Source organism: Alosa pseudoharengus, unplaced genomic scaffold (genome assembly GCF_046254945.1).
Source record: "Alosa pseudoharengus isolate Yale_2024_CS ecotype anadromous, Long Island Sound unplaced genomic scaffold, YU_APseudo_1.1 YU_APseudo_1.1_scf_22, whole genome shotgun sequence".
Classification (NCBI taxonomy): Eukaryota; Metazoa; Chordata; class Actinopteri; order Clupeiformes; family Clupeidae; genus Alosa; species Alosa pseudoharengus.
This window is the reverse complement of record NW_027468680.1, coordinates 33,679,897-33,685,726: the sequence shown is the minus strand read 5'-3', so window position 1 is coordinate 33,685,726 and position 5,830 is coordinate 33,679,897. Positions and strand designations below refer to the sequence as shown.

At 42.0% G+C, this 5,830-nt stretch overlaps 1 long non-coding RNA gene across 2 annotated transcripts; it reads right to left on the bottom strand.

Moving 5' to 3' along the window:
• Positions 1 to 1,729: 1,729 nt before the first annotated feature.
• On the bottom strand, positions 1,730 to 5,830 carry LOC143139465 (uncharacterized). Of its 2 annotated transcripts, none has more exons than XR_012990425.1 (4): positions 5,691 to 5,830; positions 5,144 to 5,292; positions 4,834 to 4,982; positions 1,730 to 2,473 (listed from the first exon to the last, which is right to left on the bottom strand). It is a non-coding gene; the product is annotated as an uncharacterized LOC143139465 (long non-coding RNA). The 2 variants fall into 2 exon arrangements; XR_012990426.1 differs by lacking the exon at positions 1,730 to 2,473 and adding an exon at positions 4,088 to 4,154.

The following is a 5,830-nucleotide window of genomic DNA, read 5'->3' as shown; positions in this document are numbered from 1 at the left end:
AGGATCATGTTCATTGATTTCTCAAGTGGTTTTAACACCATACAGCCTATGCTGCTACATGAGAAGATTCAGGTAGACACCTCCACAACCTCATGTAGTTTTGAGTACATAGGTTGTGCAACTGAAAGGGTGTGTCTGGTCAAGTGGTCAGTGGCGTAGGAGCACTACAGGGGAGTATGCTGTCTCCTTTCTACTTCACACTGTACACCTCAGACTTCTAGTACAACTGAGTCATGTCACCTACAGAGGTTCTCAGATGATTCTGCAATTGTGGGGTGTGTCAGTGATGGTGAGGAGTACAGGCAACTGGTGGACCGCTTTGCGACATGGTGCAGGAGCAACCACCTTGTCTTGTATGTGGCTATGCACTTACCATACTCTTCCCTCCACTTCTACCACATCTCCTCCTACTATACTTCGACTAGTCCTTAAAATGTAGGCACTCTTATCCTCTAGTACGAGTACTGACAGATGCTGTGGTAATTCCTAGTTAAGGTCTCCTCTGCACTGCTTAAATGTTATTCTATTGATGTAGCTCTGTAGCTTAAATGTTGTTTTGGATAAAAGTGTCTGCCAGATTAATAAATGGGAAATGATGCATGGTGGACGTTAGGAAGGCCAGGCTTGAGTTGGATGCCATCTCAATCTTAGGTGAAGAGGAAGAGGTTGTAGAGAACTACAAATAAAACTTAGCACAAAAAGTAAGGACATTTGTGTTTGGTAGATAATTTCTCTGTGGCAACCATTCTTTTTGGCAATACATCTTATACCGTTGGAAAGCCTGTTTAGTTCCCTTTCAAAGGCCCCATTTGTAAGGAACATGCACTTGTGGGATGAGCAGCAGAGCTGAATATGTAGGTTGCACCCATGAAATGTTTGCCTAATCTTCTCTGCCAATGCCAAACCGCGTATTCTGCCATTGACTCGTTTGGTATTTGATGTATTGGATGATTGACGTTTGAAGAAACAAGACATATTGGCAATTTAACAATTCATTTCACAAACAGAAGCCTCAGTAGCATGTGGAAAAACCACACAGCCACAACAGCCTGGCACCTTCTCCTCAAGCTAATCACCAGCCTGTTCACACACTGCTGGGGGACGGCATCCCATCCCATGAGTCCAGAATCTGAAAACATCACTGAACATAACATTCCTCCACATGTTCAGGTTCCAGTGCACGTGTTGCCGACACCAGTGCAAATGGGCCTGACGGTGAAGGGCAGTCATGGCAAGACTCCTGGCTGCCCTATGAGACCGGAGATTGGCTGTGTGCAGTCTGTTCCGGATTGTCTGGGCAGAGAGCTGTCAGCCATATTGTCCTGCAAACCTTGACTGAAAAACTGTAGAAGACAGATTTGACCTTCAGTTTGGAGATGGTACTAGGGCTCACTCCAAATAATGCCGCAACTTGGTTTTGTGAAACACCAGCTTGAAGTTGCCATCGCAAGGGCCCTATCCAGATCCGTCAAACACGGCATGCCGAATCTTGGAGCAGACACTTACTGACTGTAGCTGTACTTACAGTAATAGGGTCCATGCTTACAGGTGCCGCCAATCAGTCAGGCCTTTGTAGGGGTGACACCAATATTTCATAACACCAACACATTATATTACATGGGATGAAAAAACTTACCTGAGGTTAATTTAACCTTAACCTTGTTGGTCATAAACAGGGTGCAGTCAGTTAGTGGTCAGAACATAGAACACAACTTAAAGAAATCAGTGAGACTTCTTTAAATATGCTTTATTGTGCATTGTACACTGATACATAGGAAAGCAAATAAAAAGAAGGACTCAAGCCCCAGTCAATAAATATAATAAACTCAAACAAGTATCTAGTTACAATTATCAGTATCATTTAAAGAAACTCATTTTTAAGTGGAAAAACAATGGTAGTCACTCAACGTGGAAAAGTTTTGGATGTGATTCTGGAATGTTAAGTTTAAGTGCAAAAATAACGATATTGCTCAAGATGATAGCATATTCCTGCAACTGCCGTCTGCACGCGGAGTGCATGATGTATATTTCATCGAACACCATTGGTGTGGTAAAATAATCATTGAATAGTAGAGTAGCAGCAATTTGTCAGTGTGGCACAATTACGAAATAGTGCTAATAGATAGATAGATACTTTATTGATGCCCAAGGAGAAATTCAAACTATTAATATGAGATGTTACTCAGTGTGGAACAGTAAACTTTCAATGTGGAGAGTTCATGCGCCAATGACCCGCTGTACTGATGTAACTACCCGTTGCAGTGAACCACAGGATGTGAGGATGTGCAGAATGTGAGGATGCGCAAGATGTGAGGATGTGAGGATGTTGAGGATGATTATGTTAATTGAAGAGCAGTCAGAATTGAAATCCCTGCTCTCCCAACATGTCAGGAGAACCACAGATGAGCGAAATTGGTAGTGGAACACTTCTTTCTGTACATGTTCTGCTGGTCAGGATATCAGGAGCAAATACCTGTGAAAAAGTAGAAGTAGAGGGCTGAATTTAAGATGTGACTGGAACATACAAGACCTTCCCTAAAAACAACAACATCAACAAGATCAAGAACAAGAAAAAACAAGAACAAGAACAAGGACAACAAGAAAAACAACACCAAGAACAAGAACAATAATAACAAGAACAACAACAACAACAAGAACAACAACAACAAGACCAAGAACAACAAGAGAAGCAACAACAACAACAACAAGACCAAGAACAACAACAACAACAAGACCAAGAACAACAAGAGAAGCAACAAGAACAACAAGAACAAGAACAACAAGAGAAGCAACAAGAACAACAAGAACAAGAACAACAAGAGCAACAACAACAACAACAACAACAACAGCAACTCACTAATAAACATTAATCTTGTGATACAAGAGAATATGTGTTTGGCCAGGTTATAGCAACAATTGCTAATGTGTGTTTGTCTATCGATACATAGATAGATAGACAGATAGATAGATAGATAAATACACATACACACACACACAGAGATAGATAGATAGACACACACTCACACACAAACACACAGACACAGATAGATAGATACACACACACAGACACACACATATAGATAGACACACACACACACACACACACACATACATACAGATACACACACACACACACAGATAGACACACACACACAGAGAGATACACACACACACACACACACAGACAGATAGGTAGATAGACACACACACACACACACACACACACACACACACACACAGATAGACACACACACACACACACACACACAGATAGATACACAAACGCACACAAATGCGCACACACACACACACACACACACACACACACACACACACACACACACACACATAGAAAGATAGATACACACACAGGCAGACACAGATATATAGACAGACACACACACACACAGATACACACAGACACACACACACAGATAGATAGATACACACACACACACACACACACACAGATAGATAGATACACACACACACACACACACACAGATACACACACACACACACAGATAGATAGATAGATAGATACAGACACAGACACACACACACACAGATAGGTAGATACACACACACACACACACACACACACACACACACACACACAGATAGATAGACACACACACACACATATAGATAGATAGATACATACAGACACAGACACACACACACACACACAGATAGGTAGATAGACACACACACACACACACACACACACACAGATAGATAGACACACACACACATATAGATAGATAGATACATACAGACACAGACACACACACACACACACACACACAGATAGGTAGATAGACACACACACACACAGATACACACACACACACACACACACACACAAACACACACACACACACAGGGTTTAAATTAAGACAATGTTGGTAGGCCTACATGAGGCCTACAAAAACATGGTCTGGTGGACTCTAACTCAACTGAGGGGCGTGGAATCTGGACTCATCTATGCTGAGGTTGACCTTGTAGCTGTACCGCCAGGCGCCTCTGCGTAGTACTAAGTAGGGTCTCTGTATGAGGGTTCACTTTGAGAAATGTAGCTCAGGTACTCAGTAGGGTCTCTGTATTTCACCTTTAGAAATGTAGCTCAGGTACTCCAACGCTTTACAGAAGGACTGAGAGAGGGATAAAACACACACACACACACACACACACACACACACACACATACACATATATATAGATAGATATAGATAGATAGATAGATAGATCAAATTGATCCATAAACATCACACACACAGATAGATAGATAAATGGATAAATACACACACACACACACATACACACAGACAGATAGATAGACACACACACAAACAGATAGATAGATAGATACACACACACTCACACACAGACACACACACAAACATACACAGATAGATAGACACACACACACACACACACACACACACACACACACACACACACACACATAGATCACCACACATACACACAGATAGATAGACACACAAACATACACACACAGATATATAGACACACACACACACACACACACACACACACACAGAGAGAGAGATAGACACACACACACACACACACACACATACAGATAGACACACACACACACACACACATACACACACAGATAGATACACACACACACACACACACACACACAGATAGATAGACACACACACACACACACACACACACACACATACACACATACACACACACAGCAAAGCAGGCTTCCTTGGGTTTAAATTAAGACAATGTTGGTAGGCCTACATGAGGCATGAGGCCTACAAAAACATGGTCTGGTGGACTCCAACTCACCTGAGGGGCGTGGATACTGGATTCATCTATGCTGAGGTTGACCTTGTAGCTGTATCGCCAGGCGCCTCTGCGTAGTACTCAGTAGGGTCTTTGTATGAGGGTTCACTTTGAGAAATGTAGCTCAGGTACTCCAGTGCTTTACAGAAGGACTGAGAGAGGGATAACACACACACACACACACACACACACACACAGATAGACAGATAGATCAAACCCACCCAAAAACATATATGTTTGTGAGAAGTTATGACCAATGTTGGTAGGCCTACATGAGGCCTACAAAAACATGGTCTGGTGGACTCCAACTCACCTGAGGGGCGTGGATTCTGGACTCATCTATGCTAAGGTTGACCTTGTAGCTGTACCGCCAGGCGCCTCTGCGTAGTACTAAGTAGGGTCTCTGTATGAGGGTTCACTTTGAGAAATGTAGCTCAGGTACTCCAGTGCTTTACAGAAGGACTGAGAGAGGGATAACACACACACACACACACGCATAGATAGATAGATAGATAGATAGATTAAATCCATCCATAAACATATCTGTGAGAAGTTATGACTAATGTAAACTATGTGAGATGACAGCTGTCATTTTTCAGTTTGTCTAGAAAATTAGGTAAACATTCAAATACAAAATGTAACTCCATTATTTACAGTTCATATGCAGGAAAATACAGTAGCCTACCTGGGACGTTGCACTTACTACTGCACTTTACTACAGAAATGCAATATTAAGGACAGAGAAATGTAATTGTACTGGCTACACGAAGACCCTAAAATAATATGAAACTGGCCTGCAGCTGTACGTAATACTGTTAACCAATGCAAGGAATTTTAACATCTTTTATTGAAACACTCACACATATCACTGACATGTTCCTCCAAAGCACCTTCTGTCTTGGTTCAAGTCGCAAACAAGGTCTTTTTGATAGGGTGCAGTGGCGAACTTGTTCTAAACTTAATGGCTAAACTAACACGCGGAGCAGGCGGAACAAATATT